The following is a 21,982-nucleotide window of genomic DNA, read 5'->3' as shown; positions in this document are numbered from 1 at the left end:
TTAATTGCTATATAATGTAATAATGACAGAGACAACTACACACTTTTCCTTGTTGCCATAACTTCAGATGTAAACATATGCCCAAAAAACAACTGCATCTTTGCTTACCTTTTCACTTGTGAAGGAATGATTAGAAAACTGAAAATAAATCCTTTTGGAATAGAACAAATATGAATGATCCTGGTTCCTTTCACTTATTAACTATGGGTTTAAAAATTCACTATAAAATCACATTTAGTCCTTGAGAAGTTAAACTTCATGTCTTATCCTAAAATATAGTCCTTCCACTGCTAAGTAGATTGTTTTCCAGAACACATTTGTGCTTAATGGCTTGCTGGCTACCAGTGTTCAATATCACTGCAAAATCCATTGTGAGGTGAACTCCATGCCATTGCCCAGCTGGGTGGTGCGAGGTGAGCCACCAGTATCTCTACACTCTGTGTACATGCTTAAAAAGCCACCGCAGGTCCTATTGGCTACAAAATATGATGATCTACAAGACCTGATAACATCTAACAGACAGTAAACATTGTCAAATGAAATCCTTTCTTTTTTAAATAGGCTTGAAACAAACAGGTTTGTACCCCCTTGTTCCCAACACTTTCCTGTACTGTAACATTCCACGTCTCCCCAGCTATTTCTTATACTAAACAGCCAAAAGAATGGGCAGATTCAGCCCAGGCTCAAACAAATAAACGACAGCTTGTTTAAAATGCACCCCCCACCCCTTCAACTGAGAAAGCCACTGGCAAATCGTATCCCAACATCTGCATGTTCAGCTGCGGACTGCTCCCTCTTGTTTAGGCATGAAATGCTCACACACACACACACTCCTTTCCCTCTCACCCTCTCTTACAATCACTCCACAATCCTTTCAGCTTTCATTTTGGAGATGTAGTGAGGTAGTGGTGTGGGGTTTAAAAGAAAGGGGGGCGGAGAATCGATTGTTTCCTGAAACCTGATCACAGAAAGCGAGTTAGTGAGAGAGACCGAGAGAGAGAATTCCGTGGCCAATCCTCCCAGACCAAGCCCATTGAGTGCACAGCAGCCTGTCAGAGTCACGCCTGCTGCACTGCAGCCTCCTCCGGCCAACAAAGCAAGAGGCGGATGACATCACTCAGCACTACACCAACTCCCCGAGGAGCTTGGGCTCCCGCTCCCTCCCTCAGCTGTCAACTGAGCAGACAGCATTAGCAAGTCAAATATGGGTGTCTGGCAATTAAAATGCAGTACAGTTAAATGCTATGTTACGTAAGCTGCTAGTTAGCAAAATAAACAGCGCAACATTGTAACCGAATGATTCAGCTGGAAATAAAATGCTTTATGGGAAACGGCTGTGGGGGTGGGGTCGTAACACCAGAGTGGTTGATTTTGACACGCCTCTCAGTCCTATCTAACCATTACCTGTATATCACAAATTGCGTTTCAGTTTCAGTCCCAAAGTCTACAAGTCTCCATGACACTGGTTTATGAGTCCTCTTCCTGTAATAGAGATCTGGAATCCAATACCTTGTTTCCATCTGAGAAATCTCACAGCGAATTCCAACAAGATTCCCTTGTTGATGTATTTGTTTAAATAAGAATCCGTTCAATAGTAACACTACAGTGTTACTATTGTTTAATACACAATAAATTGCAGCGGAGATTGGCAAATCATTCACTGAACGGAAATTCTAAATAGGCCTTACACTGATAAATCATTGATATCAGAATGATAAGGCTGTCAGTAGTTTGGTATTGATGACATTCACATCTCAAACCCATTTAGCCTCCAACTACCCCCACCCCATTTACAGTTAAAAAAATATATATAATTATATAAATTACCATATTGTGTATATATATATATATATATATATATATATATAGACACACACAGACACACAGACACAGACACACACACACAGTATATATAGTGGACAAAAAAAAAGTGAAACACCTGGGTAAATGAGGGACACAAAGTATATTGAAAACAGTTGCTTCCCCACAGATGGGTCTCATGCATTAATTAAGCAAATAACATCATAGCATCCTTAGGGTCATGTATAAAAATGCTGAACAGGCCTGGTTGCCTATAATTATGGCTAGCATGGCTGCAAGAGGTGATTTTTGAGGCGGATTTGGTAGGAGCCTGGCAGGATGTCGGCATGGAACTCCGAGGGAACGATATCATCAGCAAAGGGCAACAGTGGGCGGAAGCGCATACCCCAGGATCGTGATATGCATTAATGCATTGCATTAATTTGAAGTGCAAGGCAAAACAGGCGAGCAACTGCTGATCAATTGACTGCAAATTTCAACCTGGGGCGCAAGCAGCAAGTTTCATCAAAAACAGACCGCCAAGAACTCCATAGAGCAAGATACCATAGTTGGGTTTCAGTGCACAAACCGCTCATCACACCTGGCAATGCACGTTTGTGAGTCCAGTGGTGCAAAAAGCACAGGCAATGGAGAAATGTGACATGGTTAGATGAATCATCCTTTACCATGTTCTTGATAAATGGTCGAGTGCACGTGTGGCACCAGCCTAAAAACTCCACAGCCGAGTGCATGGTTCTGGTGGTTCCGTAATGTTGTGGGGCCCATTTTCCTGGCTTGGTTTGGGTGTACTCATTCCCTTAGAAGGCAAGGTCAATGCTAATCGCTACTTAATGGTACTGAGTGATCATCTTCACCCCATGTTGCAGCATTTCTTTTCTGCCGGTGGGGGGGGGGGGCTGTGTCTTCCAGAATGACAAAGCCCCCATCCACAGAGCACGCATGGTCACCCTATGAGCATGACACAGATGTTATCCATAAGTCATGGCCTTCTCAGTCACCAGATCTGAACCCAAATCGAGCATATATGGGATATTCTGGAATGACGCCCTAGACAGCGTTTTCCACCTCCATCAATCAGGCGAGAGTTGACTGACTTTCTCGTGGAAGAATGGTGCCGCATCACTCTTGCAGAAATCAAGAGGCTGGTAGACTATGCCACGGCGCATACAGGCCATACTGGCTGCACGTGGTGGCCCAACGCCCTATTAAGTGACGTCACATTGGTATTTTCATTTTTTTGTCCACTACCTGTAAGTCAGTCTATATATTATATACACACACACACACAGTGGCTCTCAAAAGTATTCACCCCCCTTGGACTTTTCCACATTTTATTGTGTTACAACATGGAATCAAAATGGATTTATTTAGGAGTTTAAAAAAAGTCCATAATGTTAAAGTGAAAAATAAAATCTACAAATTGTTCTATATTAATTACAAATATAAAACAGAAAATAATTGATTGCATAAGTATTCACCTCCTTTGCTATGACACACCTAAATAAGCTCTGGTGCAATCACTTGTCTTTAGAAGTCCCATAATTAGTTGAATGGAGTCCACCTGTGTGCAGTTAAGGTGTTTCACATGATTTCAGGTTAAATACACCTGTCTCTGGGAGGTCTCACAGTTGGTTAGTACATTTCCTAACAAAAACTACATCATGAAGACGAAGGAACATTCAAAGCAAATCCGGAATAAGGTTCTTCAAAAGCACCAATCAGGGGTAGGATATAAGAACATTTCCAAAGCATTGAATATACCCCAGAGCACATTAGTCCATTATTAAGAAATGGAGAGAATATGGCACAACTGTGAATCTGTCTAGAACAGGCTGTCCTCAAAAACAGAGTACCCGGGCAAGAAGGGCACTAGTCAGAGAGGCCACCAAGAGGCCTATTGCAACTCCAAAGGAGTTACAGTCTTCCACGGCTGAGCTGGGAGTCACTGTGCATATGGCAACAATAGCCCGGGTGCTTCACAAAACTGGCCTTTATGGGCGAGTGGCAAAAAGAAAGCCATTGTTGAAAAAAAACACACATCAAATCTCAGCTAGAGTTTGCCAGAAGGCATTTGGGAGACTGTGAGACCAAGTGGAAGAATACTCTATGGTCTGATGAGACCAAAATAGAGCTTTTTGGCCTCAACGCTAAGCACTATGTTTGGCGCAAGCCAAACACCACACATCATCCTGAGAACACCATCCCTACCGTGAAGCATGGTGGTGGCAGCATCATGCTATGGGGATGCTTCTCTGTGCCAGGGCCTGGAAAGCTTGTGAAGATAGAGGGCAAAATGGATGCAGCAAAGTACAGAGAAATCCTGGAGGAAAACCTGCTGAAGTCTGCAAGAGACCTGGGACTTGGGAGAAGATTCACCTTCCAGCAGGACAATGACCCCAAACATACACCCAAAGCCACACTGGAGAGGCTTAAAAACAAAAAGGTCAATGTCCTGGAGTGGCCCAGTCAAACCTCGGACCTCAATCCAATTGAGAATATGTGGAAAGAGTTGAAAATTGCTATTCACCAAAGATCCCCATCCAACTTGATGGAGCTTGGGCAATTTTGCAAAGAATAGGTAAAAATTGCAGTATCCAGATGTGAAAAGCTGGTAGAGACTTATCCAAATAGACTCATGGCTGTAATTGCTGCCAAAGGTGCCTCTACCAAATATTGACTCAAGGGGGTGAATACTTATGGAATCAATTATTTTCTGTTTTATATTTGTAATTAATTTAGAGCAATTTGTAGATTTTATTTTTCACTTTGACATTATGGACTTTTTTTGTGTTAATCAGGGCAAAAACTCCTAATTAAATCCATTTTGATTCTATGTTGTAACACAATAAAATGTGGACAAGTCCAAGGGGGGTGAATAATTTTGAGAACCATTGTATACACACACACACACACACACACACACAGAGCAACAAAATAAACTTATCACTATTATAACACATTTATTTAAAACAAAAAACAAAAAAAAAAAGTAAATGATGGACATTGATGAAATGTTTTTGGTTTCTTTTTAATCACTTGATCATTCATCCTTGACCATGACACGCTCATATATATATATATATATATATATATATATATATATATATATATATATATATATATATATATATATAATATTATATATCATATATATATATATATTTTATATATAGAATTTATTGTACAGTCAAACAAAAAGTTGGTCAACGAAACTCCATGCCAACTTGGTGAGGCTACCAGCTTGTAAAACTTACAACATTTATATATATTTAAAAAAAAAAAAAAAAAAAAAACCCCATCATAATTGATGAAAGAAACTTCTGAGGGCATTTAGTGCTTTGCCTGCTTGCTTGCCAACAAAACTAAATCTGAGCAGATGGCTCTAGTCTAATCAGAGTCAGCACATGGACAAATGGTATCAAATGTACTGCATTCATTTTATGGCAATGGCAAGAGAGACGGGGGGGGGGGGGGGCGACTCATATTGTACTTCTTTTCCAAAGCGAGTTCTAGAGTTAAAATGTGTGCTGTTCTTTGAATAGCAAATAAAAAAAGGAATTATCAGCTGATAGTGTTTTAAAAAAAAATTATATATATATTGACAATCACACCCTATGTAAAATTGTGTCATACAAACAGTTGGAAGGTCTCCTTGGAAGTGGAGTCAGACACTTACAGTGTTAATTATCATGTAAAACAGAATGTTCATAGACAAATCCCTGTAGAGAGGTATAGACTCACATGGTGTGTATCTCACAGGTTTACAGTTCAAAATAAACCTCAACTTGAACAGCCTAATGCACAACACTGAAGTGACTCAATCATCACCTTAGATGGACTTTTCACTCTGTTCTTATCTGACCTGAACTGACCAGACAGAAATAAATACAATGTTCAACATTACAGTATATTTATGATAAATTAATAATGAAGATGAAGGTACAATTTGCCTAAAGGTTTGTCTAAAGACCTTTTCACACTGGCACCTCTACCCAGGTCCTGGCTAAAACGGGTCACAATCCTGCGTAGTGTGAAACCACGGTTAACCCGCGTCCCAGCGACCCACCTCAGGATGTGGGTTGACATGCTTTGGACCCAGATTGAGCAAGAAAAATGCTTGACGGATGTTTGTAAGCCGACACAATAACTAACAGCCACGCCTGTGTGAAGGTTTAACTTCCGCAAGGAAGGAACATTTCGGTTTATTCTGTTTAGCCAGATTTTTGTTGATTGCGACACAGCACGAGCCAGGCTACAGCAGGGATGTAGAAACATTTGCTCTGAACAACATTTGGGCCGCATGTTCAATCCAGAGAAGCATCAGTAACAAGCTGCTTCCGGGGCATCGATACCTGCCTTGTGTACTTGCGTCTGTCACCCAGGTCAACCCTGCTTTATCAAATGCAGTGTGAAATCACATAGCCAACCCACATGACACCGTGTCCTGACCCGGGTAGAGCATGCCAGTGTGAAAGGGGCTTTATTGTTCCCCAAGGTGGGGCAGTCCAAGATTAATGCTAATCACGGTCTGTGAAACCAGCCGTAAGTGTGTAGTAAACAACTATTTATACAAAAGGTTTAATATTTCAGCACATTAAAACATTGATTTACACCCTTAAATGTAAACTGTTTATTACATATTTGTAGCCTATGGCAAAAGACATAGGCGCCAACTTCAGGTTATGTGCAGTACAGTTTTATCTGTCTGTGCCTGTGCGTGCGTGTCCGGAGTTAATAGGTTAATATTAGAGTTAATATTAGAAATAATAATAAACGTCCACAGTATCTTACATCTTTTAAATATTTGACTACCTTTTAAAGTGGTCCCCTCTGTGGGTGTAAATCGACCAACAGGATTTCACCTCATTTAGTTTCAATATAATACTGAAATAACCAGGAATATGAGCAATCAGGCACGTGCTAAATCTACTCTGAACTGATCAGAACAGGAACATGTCTGACCTGAGCCTGTAAGTTCAGAGTTAGGAATTATTCATGCAGCTAGCTCCGAAACCCTGGACTGGGTTCAGGACTAATAAGTTTAGAACCCTAAACAATCATTCAAGCATCTCCAGCATTGAATAAGGTTATTTTCTCTTATCAGACATACAATAATATTTGCATTTCCCTGAATAGAAACACAGAACAGGGATCTTATACTTACTGTAAGCTATACTACAGCAACAGCTAAAGTCAAACAGAAGTGGTCTCTATCGGCTGCTTTAAAGAGGTGATGATGTCGTAATCACAGATCGATCTTTATCGTGTGTCAACGGGTGCCGTTTGATCTGGTCTTCAACAAACATGTCTGCCTTGAGGGGAGCGGGGTTCAGCAATATATATAAGAAAAAATTAACTACAGCAGTCATAAAAGCAATTACATCTTGCAGCTTTCACTGTCAGAAAATAAATCATGTGGTTGAATTTAACATTACCAGCAAAGCAGAAAGCTAGCGAAAACAGAATACAAGTTTGCATCATTAAAAGCCTGCTTTGAATTGTGTTTTTAATGTAGTTTAGTTAGAGTTGTAACACCAAATAAAAGGCGCAGAACCTTAAATATTGTCACAGTCAACCACTGATTTCTTAAAAATGCAGTAATTAAGATTTTTTTTTTTAAATCGATATTACAGATACCACCATAAAGATGCACAGAGTATCCTTTCCCCCCCAACATGATGTAAATCTTGATAAAGCTCCCACATTGACATCATTCAACATAGAAATTTAACAGTACATTTGCAGTAAAATCCTGTTCCTGAAATATTTCACAATGGTTTCAGTACGGCAACACAGAATAATGAAAACACCACTAATTGTTGCCTAACCAAGTTCAGTGCCAGATTAACGGAAGGGTGTCCCTGATAAAGACACAGTACATGGTATCAAGGGCTTGCCTGACACTAGCCCTCTCTGCACTGATCACTCACATTTACCCAGGTCCCTTTCTCCAGCTCAGTTGCACTTCACCCTCATTATGCTTCAAGGTCAACGCCACGCCTTCACCACCCAGTGACTTGAGTCTCATTGGAGCAAGCACTCTAGATTTCTGGGGAATTTCACACACAGAAATAAATTGACATAGCCCTATGAAAAACCAGTGGACTTCATCATATATTCAAGCTGTATGTTTGTTTGTATTCCCCAAAGGTAGTCTTACTGTAGCTGCAGACAGACATGCCTTCACCTCTCCAATCTTGCTTGCCTCTAGGCCACCTCCAGCAGCCCCATCTGGTGTGCACTTCACTCCTGAAAACTTGGCTAATACTGACCATTAATCACTTTCCTTAGTCATGTAGCAAGGACGATTATCACAGGTTCAGCAGCTCACAGCACCAGCACATCCAAGAAATATCATGCTAGCGGGCTGGCCATATGTCATCATCTCGAACGCATTTCAGAATTATAGGATTAATTCAGCAGACCAGAAAACGAAAGGAAAGGAAAGGGAACACCACAAAATATGCTTTTTGGCCGTTTTCATTTTGAAACATGACAGAACTAAAGTTAGCAAGGTTAAAATATCAGACTTGTAATACAAAAATGTTGAGGCAATAAAAAGGAATTAGTGTTAAGTAAACTTTAGCTGAAAGAGTATTATGCTTTTCTTACAATTAACTTGGTAAGTGAGCCAAGGAAACTAAATGCAGTGAAGATGAATGAACACACAGCTGACTCACATGGGAACTTTTAATGTAGTCTCTATTGTGAGAGTAGATTTCCCTGGAGGTGCCTTCCGAGTCCCTGGTTGATTCTGCTTAAATGATTATTCCTAGCTCCATGTAACCCTTAGCTGCAGACAAACCCACCAGCCAAAAGTCTACACACAAACACACACACACACAGGGCTATTTCACAGGGTTGAGGTAATCCACAGCTACCCAATAACATTCACCCTCTGGAGCGAACAACAGTCAGGTTGTGCAATGCCAGTGAAAGGATGGTAGTGGCTTGGGTCGGTTGCTGACACGGTAGAACGGTAAAATATCCCTTAAAGAGCCGATTATCTCGGCTGCTCAGTTCAAGAGTGAGGATTGCACCCTTGTGTGGGGTCCGTGAGTATTTGTTTTCATATCATTATTTTCTAAAAAGACAGGAAGGCAGGCGATTTATTCCATTTTGGTCAGCCAAGTTCAGTATTTTGGCAGCTACATTATAGTAAGGGGTCAACACCAGCCCTGACCAAGGCTGATGTAGATACTGAATGTAGCGCAAACATTTGGACTAGAGATCTCTCTCTTCAAATGCATTTGCCTAGTCCATTGGTAAAAATACTAATAGTGCTGTGTGGTTAAAAATAAATAAATACATACATACATACATACATACAATTTTAAAAAATAGAATAATCACATCTGTGGTATTTCTAAATTCAGATATTTCACTTCGATAGAGTTTATTTAACCCACGATTAGACCAACAACAATCATGATCTTAACAGAATGATTTCATTTCGCCATGAAATACAGGGGCAGTCATCTGTAGAACCAATGCTCTGAATGATTTGGTAAAACAAAACAGTTCAGAACAAACTTGGAGCTGTGCTGTACGCCGTATAAGCCACTATACCACAGTGTGTCTGTGTGTCTCTCGTTGTAAGACAAGTCATCTCTCGTAGTTGGGTTCTGGCTGCTCAAAATGATTTCTCATATTTATTAATATAAAAACATAAAAACAAAGACAACAGTTTTGTTGTTTTTTTTTCCACTTTAAAATTGTGATGATCTCTATGCAGAAAATTACAGGATGTCAAATCTTTAATGGTGATTGGTTGACAACTCTTAATAGCAGCAGCACTAGTACCAATAGCTTAGTATATTATACAACATGCAACCCTTGGTTCTTTTTGTTGTGGACCTTCCCGAGCAGCAACTGCAGCAGCTATTACACATAGTAGACTGTCGAGGTCACACCTTAGAAAACCACGAAGGCCTATCACCACATCGAGAATTAAAAGCAGAGTCAGTGACAAGGAAAACAAATTCATGGCTCATCACTGAAGTATTGTGAACTTCTTCCAAGGTTTATACCAGGAAGTACTTAATTTTGGTTCACTACTTTTAAACCTTCAACAGAGAAGAACATTCATTTTTGTATTAAGATTTTTCATTCTCCTGCTAAAATTAAAACCATTCATTATAAATGGTTTGGTGTTATTTACTAGGGTTTAACTGATGCATTACCCTAGTGCTCCTCATAATACACTCACATGCAGCCATCAGGTCTCTTAGTTGTATCCCCGTGACAGGACCTTCACTCTTCGGAAGCATTTCTGACCTGCAACACGAGTGCTGAAAGAGCGCTAAAGGAGTGTGGTTATCCCAGCTAAGCACTCTGAAGACAGTGGTCCTCAAGATATAACCAAACACACAGAAGATTGAACGGTTTGGGGTGGTCTCTCCAGGGCAGACTTGAGACATACTGTACTGTACTTGTAGAGACCTCTTCCTGTCAGTGTAATCCCCGTACGATAGATAAATAAAGTCTCCAGTGCTGCCAAACCACAATCTTTCATGCAACGCAAATCAAAAATGTGTTTTTCTTTTGGAACATTCCAGTAGAAGCGGATCAAAGAGGGGGGGTGCTTGACCCCTTGGGTCAAGAACTTGCGTCAATTCATTATTGTTTGTTGGAAGTTCTTAAAAACAAGCTTTAAAATGATACCAACGTTGTTTGTCTAGGTCATCCCCCACATGGAAAAACAATCTGCCATGTTTACCATCTTTAAATATTCCCTACCATATGGGGTACACACCATGGAGCCCTTTTCTCCATCACGAGGTTACTGTACTGTCAACTACAAATAGAGGAAACCCCTCCCCAGAATTCAGTCCACTTGATCTAAATAAATCTGGATTTAAATCTTCTTTTATTTGCACCTCTTTTTAAAAAGTTTACTTTGGAATGCATTTTTTTTTTTTTTTTTTTTTTAATTGTACACAACGTGTACTTTAGTTTCAGCAACATCATCTACTACTTCTACAGATCATTCATGTCAAGACATCTGAATAAAACTGGAACTTTAAAAAGAAATACAAAAAATGATAATGTGAAGCAGCGAATATGATGTATATTACAACTTTATTAACTGTAATTTAGAGATAATTATGATAATTGTTAACAGTACATTATATTTACTGTAGTCATATAATTTGCAATTGCCCAAAGTCAAATAACTCAAATTTTAACGTACCAGTTTTGGTCGTGGCCCATCTTATTATTTTCTCTTTGTGTTCAAATTTAGAAGCTGCAGTGTCCCACAGCCATGGTCAATTTCACTCCAAAACTGAAATCTTAGCTGTCTGTTTGCATCACTGTACGCTCTACATTATCAGAAGGCAGAATTTGTAGACAGTACAGTTGGTTTACATTCCCCTAACATAGTTTAGGTTTAACAACACAAGTGCACTCCTCTGTTGCAATAGATTTACATGTTACTAGGTCACTCTGTAAAACAAACTAATACGCTTCTGGTGCTACTTGCAGCAAGGGAGGTTATACGTTACATTAAGTTCTGTAGTACACCAAAACAAAACATTTTACAGGAAACTACAGACAAAAACTTTGAAGCAATGTCAATTTGCTTTTTCTTTTCTTAAAAAAAAAAAAACACAAAAAAAGAAAGAAAATACAACTACACAGTGAAGCTCGGTGGCTCTGGCGTTTTCCTGTTAATTTTGAAAAAGAAAATACATAGAAGCATTCTTTAATAGAATACAGGATGCATGTTAATCACTGTCGGCATCTACTAACCTCGGACTGAGCACACGATGGTCTGCAAAAGACTCAAGCTGGCAACTGAACTGATAACAAAAGCAGGTTCCTATGGAACTCTCTGCTATTAATAACACAGTGAGTTATCCGGAAACCACCGCGGAGACAGGCAGAGTAGGGCCACCTCTCCCACCCCCCCCGCCGGTCGCCATAGCAAGTCCCCTCTTCCTGCCACTCACACACACACTTCCTGTCAGAGAACAATGACCAGGAGCCCAAACTAACAGGAAACCAGTTTTAGGCCTGCTCTGTCAAAGACCAAGCGTGGGTAAAATAACTTATTTTTCTTTTTTAAATAGCAGTTTTCAAGGAAAGGCTACTTCCTCGTATCCTCCTGTTACATAGGTTATCCATCATCATCAGTGTATATCTACTTGAATAACCACATGCTGGGTTTACTACTGTTTTCTGACGAGAACCCTGTTTTTTGCTTCTGGAGCGAAATGTTAAAATCATTTTCAGGCTATAAAAATGCTGTTCTGCCTTGGTCTGTACAGACACATGACCACAAAAGAAGATAGTGGGGTGTATTTCATTGATCTTCACAGTGGTGGATTCTAATACAAATAGAGGTCTGCGAGCGGGATTAAATGTTTTGGGTTCAAGTTCAAGATCTGCCACTTATTGTGACAGAAATACAATGATTCGTGGTTGTAAATCTCCTTCCGGACCTGTGAGCACTAAGCAGCGAGAACAGAGTTCTTTGGACGGGCTGGTCTGACAGTTCTTTCCCAGGGTCGGGAAGTCAGCCAGTCTGAAGGAAGGCAAGACTCTGTTGCAAGAAAGCATTGACCCAGAAGGGAAATTACGTGGCAGCCACAGATTGGAGAGGCAGTTGCACTCGTTTACCAAGGGGTCATGTGTGACAGCATAAAAGGGGACAGAGAATCGTAATCTGTTCCTTCACTTTGGTTGGTATTAAGTGATCCGGAAGGACCTGTATTGTTGTTAGATAATCGACAGTGTGTTTTGTTCTGTCTATTTGTTACGTGTTATCACTAGACAGCTAACACATTCCGGAGCTGTAGCCAGAGGCAGCGCAAACCCGGAACAGCATTGCACTTATATCACAAATAACTGCATTTGCACCACTAGCACTAATTCAAGCACTAACAGACTTGTGTATATGTTTTGTGTGGGTGTATAATAAAAACAGGACTATTATTTGCAGGTCAACGCAGGGGTTATAAATTAAGTAATACACACTGCTGTGTTACTTACCTCCATTATTATTTACTGTTTGTTTTGCAGTCAGGCACTGGACACAAAAATAAATAAAACAAACCTTTTCACCTGGATTACAACTGTGTCATTTCTTTAATCACCTGCACCTGCACACTATCAACCACTCTGCCACACTTCTGTCATCACATATCATCTGTAATTGACAAACCCAGGACTGGAAGACCCAAAAATCTGTCTAAGAAGGGTGAGCAATACTTGAAGATAATATCCTTAAGGAATAGAAAGAAGACAAACATTGAATTGACAACAGAACTGGCAGAAGGCACAGGTGTCATTGTCCATCCATCAAGTCCAAAGCACCTTTGACCATTGTTCCATAGTCCAATTTCTGTATTCTTGTGCATATTTTAGCCTTTTAGTCTTGTTCCCCTTTCTTAACAAAGGCATTCTTACTGCAATACATCCTTTAATTCCTGATTTCAAGAGTGACCTTTGTACTGTTGATTTGATGGACAATGACGCCTGTGCCTTCTGCCATCATACCTTGAAAATCCTTTCCTTCTTTATGCAAGTCAAGGTTGTTATAATAGTAGAACACATTAGTGGAGGCTTTGAGTAAATTGTTGATGCTCATAATGCAGAGTAGAAAAATGAAACATGTCTAAGACTTTAACAAAGCAGTGTGTGTGTGTGTGTGTGTGTGTGTGTGTGTGTGTGTGTACATATATATATATATATATACACACACATACATACATACATACATACATACATACATACATACATACATACACACACACACACACACACACACATGCATACATAATATGTACATCTTGGGTGCAGATGTCATAGAACATAACAATTCTAAGAAAAGAAAAAAAATAAAAATAAAAAAAATTAAAAACTTTGTAGTAGTTCCTGGGTAAATGCGTTATACATACAGTTCCTACAGAAAGTCTATATCCTCTTCACCTTTTGTTGCCTTACAGCCTGGAATTAAAATGCATTAAAATACTTTTTTTTTTTTTATCTACATATCCTACCCCACAACTTCCAAGTGACAAAAATATTCAAGAAATTTGAAGAAAATGAATTAGAAATAAAAACTGAAATATCTTAGTTGGAGAAGTGTCTACCCCCCTTTGTAATAGCAATCTTAAACTAGCTCAGGTGTAACCAATCGCCTTCAAAATCACACACCAAGTTAAGTGGCCTCTGCCGGTGTTAAATTGTAGTGATTCACATGATTTCAGGACAAATTCAGCAGTTCCTGTAGGTTCCCTCTGCTGGGTAGTACATTTCAAAGCAAAGACGCATGAGCACCAAGGAGCTCTCAAAAGAACTCCGGGACAAAGTTGCTGAAAGGCACAGATCAGGGGATGGGTATAAAAAAAATATCAAAGGCCTTGAATATCCCTTGGAGTACGGTCAAGATTATTATTAAGAAGTGGAAGGTGTACGGCACCACCAAGACCCTGCCTAGATTAGGCCGTCCCTCCAAACTGGATGACCGAGCAAGGAGGAAACTGATCAGAGGGGCTACCAAGAGGCCAATAGCAACTTTGCAAGAGCTACAGGCTTTTATGGCCAAGACTGGTCAAAGTGTGCATGTGACAACAATATTCCAAGCACTCCACAAAGCTGGCCTGTATGGTAGGGTGGCATGAAGGAAGCCATTACTTAAGAAAGCCCACCTTGAATCCCGTTTGAAGTATGCAAAAAAATACTCAGAAGATTCTGTAGCCATGTGGCAAAAAGTTTTGTGGTCCGACGAAACTAAAATGGAACTTTTTGGCCTAAATGCAAAGCATTATGTTTGGCGCAAACCCAACACAGCACATCACCCAAAGAACACCATCCCTATTGTGAAGCATGGTGGTGGCAGCATCATGTTATTGGGATTTTTCTCATCGGCAGGGACTGGGACACTTGTCAGGATAGACAAAATGTGAAAAGATTTCAAGTCGGTGTAGACTTTCTATAGGCACTGTATATACCTTATGTCATGTGTTGGGTGTCTCTTATCAGGAGACATCATTCAGCACAGTTTGAGCAGACAGAATTCAAACTGCATGAGATGACAATAAACAATAAGAGACACCCTTACAAAATACAAAGTTATCCTATTAGTAGAAATACTAAAACAAACCAAATTAAATATTTTGATTGCAAAACATAACATTTGGAATGACCAAGAAAAGTCATGGAGCTTTAAGTAATTTCATGTCTTCACTTAGTCTCGTCTGCTACAGTAGTTTTCTATACTGTACATGCAAACACATTGGAATTCCTACAGTATGCTCTCGAATCCCTGCTGGCCAGATTACCCATTTGAATTCCCCCCCACTAGCCAAACACATTACCATGCCTTTTAAATGTATGAAGGTAAAAAATAAATACATTTTTAAAATCAAAATGTAAGAGCTACACTGGACTGATGAACTGAACTATATTTGATACTGCTGTGTTTAAATAATAAATGTACTCTTCGGCCTCCTCTTTCATTTGCGGACACGCCTTCTATCAGACAGTAGAAGATCAACCAAAGCAAGGAAGGACGGCAGATCAAGGACATATGAAATTCTAAGTATAGCAGGAATCACATGCACTCAGCTGCCTGGGTTTTTAACTGGCCCCTCCCACCTGGCTGCCCTACTTAATGGACAGCAAGCACTGCACCAAGGAATACAAATGTAAAGACGTGCGACACATTCCAGGTTTGTTTTGAACACTGAATATTTTTTTAATTTGAAACTTCAAAAAGTAAGAATAGTTGCTTAACTTAGATTTTCCACAATAACACACTGAAATGAATACACATTGCAGATAAGTGTGGTTTTCTTCACTAGTTCTATCTCATACTTGTTTTTCTTCACTGTAATAACAGTTAATGAATCAATATGTATCTTTAAAATATAAATGTTGATATATACCAAGCATATTTCATAAATTATACTTAAACACTACTGTAAAATACAATTTACAAGATTTTCTACAATTGACATGGTCTGGTTCTTATTCTGTAGTGAGTTCATTGATTGAATCCTCAATTTAAACGAGTAAAATATCCACAAAAAAAAAAAAGTTAGATATTGTTTTACACAATACTTTATTTTACAGCTTTTTTCAGCCATTTTGACTGATCTGCTGTAACTCAGCCATCCCACAATGCAACACTCAGTGCCAGGAGGGCATAAGTGTGCTAGTTACGCTCTCCTGGCACTAAATTTACCTTGATTTTGCAGTTGTCTCTTACATTCTCACTTTATTCAATGCTGCTTGTGACTTCAGTTAGGTGCTTTTGGCACTAGATACATCTCATCAAGAGCTTTAATTTGATATATATGCCATTTTGACAAAAATGTCACTTACGCCCCTCTGGTGCTGAGCTCTCGAGATGCTCCGATATAATCAAGCAAGGTCAATTCACCCAGAGCAATAGTGAAGATGCCCAGAGGCGGAGGAGGCCTTTTATTCATGTAATGGATGCACTTCTAAACATTACAGCTATTATAACAAATTCTCTCAAAGCCTTTTTCTAAATAAAATATTTGTAATTAAAGTTTTAATTGTTTTTTTCCCCCCTCACTAGGTTCAGCTCTCTCACACACATGTAAAAATGTAACTTGACATACAACACAGACAGATGCCTCCTTTATAACCCAAGATTCCCTAAGGAATGTCCTTTAAAAGTTGATCATAACCAGATAAGCAGTTCTCTAGATATGCCAGCATCCATACAGTATGCCTGCCACCAGTTATATGAATTCCCAGCGGGAGATAAAGGTACCTGTCATGCAGAGTGTCTTCATTATATCTGATGAAACACGAACTGCCCAAATTAGCAAACTGATAGCAAACTGTTAGAATTGTAAGTGTTTGCAATTAGGAAGTACAAATAAACACAAGCTACCAGCACATTTATTCAACCTTTAACCGTCACATTACTGCACAATGAACAACAAATCAGGATAATTACCACTCAACCAGGTGCCAATTGAAAATTATACAGAGAGACATTTGGGCATCTTCCAAAATATTTGGTATCTTGGTTTATTGCTAAGTCTATATGCCGACATCCAGTGTCCCAAAGGCATGCTGCTCAAACTTTAATTAACAGCTTTCAAACCACCTGTGCCCTGTTGAAATCAGCATTGACATATAATCTTATTAGTGAAAGAAATCAAGTGAAATTTTATCTCAGGTTGATAAAGTTTTAAAACAAGGCTACTCACATCTTTTAAATAACCTTTATAATTTAAAAGGGAGAGGTATAAAACTTACAGATCTCTCTGGTGTTGTTTTGAGGAAATGGGGGGCAGCTTGTTGCTGCATAGACAATAAATCGTCTACTACCGTTTAACCCTGGGGCTCTCTCAAACAGAGACTGGCAACTGTACCAACATCTGTGGTGGCTTTGTACTGTGGACTATGAAAGGTCTGAATTGAGATGACCAAAGGAACTAGGTTCAACTCTTTAGCTAGGAACAAATGTTTTGGAGAATGATATAAATCAGAAAATAAACTAAGAACTGTATTGTTCATGAAAAATAAATTTAGATACAATAAAAAAAAAAGCTTGCTGTTCCACATTCGTTCCAATTACTATAAATCCAACTCAAAGGTGAATTGAGCCAAATGACCGTAACACTGCTGCATGTAACACCAGGGGGTCTACTAACAGCACACTCCTGCCAATAGAAGTTCCTAGTCTTCTGCTATTACAGCCTCAATCCGACACAGATATGACCCCAGCTCGGCAGAGGAGCACACAGACATGACCCCGGCTCTGCAGACGAGCACACAGACACAGACACGGCCCAGGTTCTGCAGAGGAGCACACGGACACAGCCCAGGCTCTGCAGAGCAGCACACAGACACGGCTCTGCAGAGGAGCACACAGACACAGAAACGACCCCGGCTCTGCAGAAGAGCACACAGACACAGCCCAGGTTCTGCAGAGGAGCACACAGAAACAGACACGGCTCTGCAGAGGAGCACACAGACAAGGCGCCGGCTCTGCAGAGGAGCACACAGACACAGACACGACCCCGGCTCTGCAGAGGAGCACACAGGCACAGACACAGCCCTGGCAGGAGCAAAAATACCCACATTAAAGTCATTCAGCTGCACCTGCGATAGCATGTTTAAGTGTGATCAAATTTGCAATGGCTAGTTTTACCCAGCAGCATTTATTATACTGCAAAAAAATTACTTTTTTTGGTGTTGACAGGTGGATGGCTTAGCGTGAAATGACCCAAAACAAACATAGCCTGAAACGTATTTAGAAACTACAAACAAGTTTAATGTACTTCTCTCTTTTGTACAGTGCAATAAAGTTTTAAAAAATGGTAAATGCTACACAAAGTATTTTACCAAATCTTTAAATCAGAAATTTACTGTTTTATGAGCGTCATATATTGCTGCATTATACATACACTAATTCAATACTGTAAGCAAAAATGTGAAATGAACACAAAAGTGAAATATTAAAAGATGACTAAATATTATCGTAAGTCAACTTTTTCACTGAAAATGTGTAGGATAAATGGTAAACAACCGTTTTACACAAAAGGTTTAAACATTTATGGCTGGTTTCACAAACATAGATTAGAAACAATGTTGGACTTCACAATGTTATCATAGGTAAAGTAGTCCAAGACTAGTGCGAATCAGGGTCTGTGAAGATAGCTGTTAATTTATGAACTGTAGCTTTACAGCATCACTCTAAGCAGGTTAGGTAGGAATTCACTCATTTGAGAGGGTGGTTGATCGCAGCTGATCAAAGGAAACCACCTGGATTCCAGCAACACTTGCCAGCGTCTATGTAGAGCTGGAGCAGTGTTTGAGTCCTGTAAAAATGAGATATGTAAAAATCCACTGAATTCAAAATGATGTCAGATAGAAAAAAGAAATAGATGGTTTGTGGAAGTCGTTTTCACTATGGATAAAATGTTTTTTGTAGCATCCCTTGTGGGAAAATGTTTATCATTCCCAATTGGAATTTTTAGGAATTCCATGAATGTGCCATGCCTATTAAAATACAAGGGATATGCTTGGGTCATGCAAAAACCACACAAGGAATTAGGAAGATTCTGAACCTAGGGGAAAAAACAACAACAACATAAGTCACGCATGAAATCCTTTCTTACCTGTCTATCATCTTGCAATCTCTCTCATGCCTACAGCTGGTCTTGTTGATCCAAGCAAGTACCAGTAAAAAGAACCTTAGCAATAAGACCAGTTTCTTTAACCTTCTTTAACCAATGTCATATAATTGTATAAATGTATTATGTAATATATATATCATATATATATATATATATAATATAGATATATGATATAATAATTATTTTATATATAGTAATATAGACAAAATATATCACAATTCTGTTTCGTTCCTAAGGAGGATACTCATTACTGCACGTAACTTCATCCATCAGCGTGAGAGGGCCGGAGCAAATTTTATGTACACATTACCTTATGGATATCATTCTTCTGCCAGTGGAAACAATTTCAAATTTATCAATTTCAAAATCGTTTACAAAGCAATCCCAGTTGCAGATGGAAATTTAATAGATTGCAGGCTTAACAGATCACAGGAAATGCTTAAAACCCGATTATGTGAGGGGTCACAGTGGGAAAACATCATTGTGCACCGAAAACTGGAGCAGTGTCACACAGATTAAAAGAGCCCACTGTGTGTGTCTGCAAATCAGCAACAGACCTTGTATTATATTTCGGTTTTCACAAGTACAGGGTCTAATTTAAAAGGTTAACCTTAGGACAACGCAATTTGAGCCAGAAATGTATATTTTTCAGATTCAGAACACGAACGCAATCCTTGATTGCTGCTGATCCATAGACAGCGGAAGTTAGAAACGAAGAGCAGGACTTTTCTGGGATGAATTGTTTGAGTATTCTTTTTGAATAAGCCCATATTACAGTAAAGAAAATGGTACCCCATCAAATCACATTATGAACAAAGGAAAGTTGAACTTTACTGTGCAGTAGAATCTGTCTTCTTGTTTTTTGTTTAACAGTGAACTATCACTTTGTTATTTAGAAAGTTACCAACTTGAACACCAACATGATCACTTTTACTTCCGAATATTCAAATATTTGTATACTTGACTTCCAGCAGCATCATTTCTTATATTATGAATTCACTGCAAAAATACAGATAAGAACAATAACTGGAATTTATTGTCTGATTTTTATATGTTAAGACACCAGTTTCAGTGCACTTTGTTATATGTTTTTTCAATTAAAAAAAAATTATATAAAATATTACTAGGAGTAACAGTGACAGAAACAAGAACTTACCTGATAACTGCCACTTTGAGCTGCATAAAGGTTATACAGTTCTAGTGAATTGATCCGCATCATAAATCAAATATTTTTTGCTCTTACTTCCTATCATTCTGATAGCAACAGAACTGCTAGTGCTACTATTGAGAAAAATAGGTCTATGACACACCACTGTACACTGCAAACAAGTCGCATTGAACTTTAATACTGAATACTCACTTCATTAGCAGTAGTGTTGACAGCCCAGTTCTGTCAATGATTTCTGCCAATTATCACTTCAAGATTTGAGTACAGTAGCCTATACTGAACATATAGAACTGTTCTATGAACTGGTCAATAACAGTGCAGACTGACAGAACTTGTCATCTCCTGCACATAAAAGTAGCCTATTGCCTGTTACAGAACCCCACGTTAGTGGAATGGAAATGTTCTGTACATAGGAAACTCTACACATGGTTTGAACTGGGGATTTCAGATCACTTGTCTTAATACAGATGCAGATTCAATGTGGCAGTTTAGTGACCCTGGCGGCTTTAGAACATGCTTTGGCCTCCCGTCTCAAAAAGGCATTACTTGCAGGGGATCCTGAGTGGCGCATCCAGTAAAGACGCTCCACGTGGAGTGCAGGATCTGCCCTATAGCCTTGGGATCGCAGGTTCAAGTCCAGGCTGTCACAGCCAACAGTGACCAGGAGTACCTACGGGGTGGCGCATAATTGGCCAAGTGTTGTCCGGGCCGGGAGGGCTTAGGTCAGCAGGGGAATCCACAGCTCACCGCGCATCAGCAACCCCTGTGGCTGATAGGGCACCTGTGGTTCTGCAATGGAGCCGCCAGATCTGCATTGTCCTCCAGCACTATATGTCTGGTGGCCTCGCTGTGGATCCGCAGTGCAAAAAATGACAGATTGGCAGAAGCACGTTTTGGAGGATGCAAGGATTCCTTGTTTACCAACATACTTGAATAGACTAATGCATGTTGCAATATTTTTATTTTTATTTTTAAATAAACATAACACACAGTAACAGTTCAATTTGCAAAAGAGAACATTAAAACTGGCCGTGTGTTATCCTATGCTGAACCCACTCTGAATCAGTCACATAAATTCTAGTCTCTCACACAAGCATCCATGTCAAAATGATAATGCAAAGACCTGGTTATTTGTTTTAAAAACAGACTGAGCCCTTGATTAATGTAAATAGAAGTTAAGGTTCATTAATAAATCACGCATGGACGGTGAACGGATTTAAAACAACAGCACCAAAAAATAAATTCAAAATCAATTTTAGCTGATAAAAATCAGGATATAGGGATATGATAGTTTACAAATCTACAAGAGCTTATCTCACCGACAGGCTTTTCAAACCCTAGAAAATCCACTGACAGTCAAGCCCTCTCAATCCGAAGGCCTCTTCTTTCCACTAATGATAATTATTCAGACTTGCTTTAAATGAAAACAGATTTACCAGCACTTAGCATAATGAATAATTGATACCATTAAAGAACATGGTTGAAGAGAGAGAGAAAATTGCTACAAAAGTGCTTAATGGTGACCATTCAAGAAGGAACAACAAACCCTTCGACAGCTATTCCAGAAAATGAAGGATGGGTGTGGCTGGAGGACCCCTTGGTCGCAGTATAACCGCCAGGTGAAGAGGTCACTGCCTGTGTACAGCAGTGATAACCTGGACACATTCCACCAACAACACTGCCAGACTGGTGTGAAAAACACTGTGCAAGTTAAAGTACAATCATGTTAGTATTCATCCACGCCATGGCTGGGGCAGTGAAATAGACAGGGTACAATATAGCCATGAAAACTAACTTCACTTGAGTTTGATGGAGAAGTTTCATTGGAACAATAAAAGACCCACTGTATGCCTTCAGCTCT

At 39.4% G+C, this 21,982-nt stretch overlaps 1 protein-coding gene across 8 annotated transcripts in view; it reads right to left on the bottom strand.

Moving 5' to 3' along the window:
• Positions 1 to 21,982, bottom strand: part of LOC121299185 (unconventional myosin-IXAa-like) — a 168,587-nt gene that overhangs the window by 131,223 nt on the left and 15,382 nt on the right. The window contains exon 1 of one of the 8 annotated variants that reach the window (XM_041226800.1): positions 109 to 793. The exons of the other annotated variants lie outside the window; for them this stretch is intronic. The gene's annotated coding sequence lies outside the window, so the exon portion shown is untranslated. Of the gene's footprint in view, positions 1 to 108; positions 794 to 21,982 lie in introns of those variants that run through there. 8 annotated transcript variants of the gene reach the window in all.

This window comes from Polyodon spathula, chromosome 24, assembly GCF_017654505.1.
Source record: "Polyodon spathula isolate WHYD16114869_AA chromosome 24, ASM1765450v1, whole genome shotgun sequence".
NCBI classification, from domain to species: Eukaryota; Metazoa; Chordata; class Actinopteri; order Acipenseriformes; family Polyodontidae; genus Polyodon; species Polyodon spathula.
Note: the sequence above shows the minus strand (reverse complement) of the source record. Positions and strands in the feature narration are given on the sequence as shown.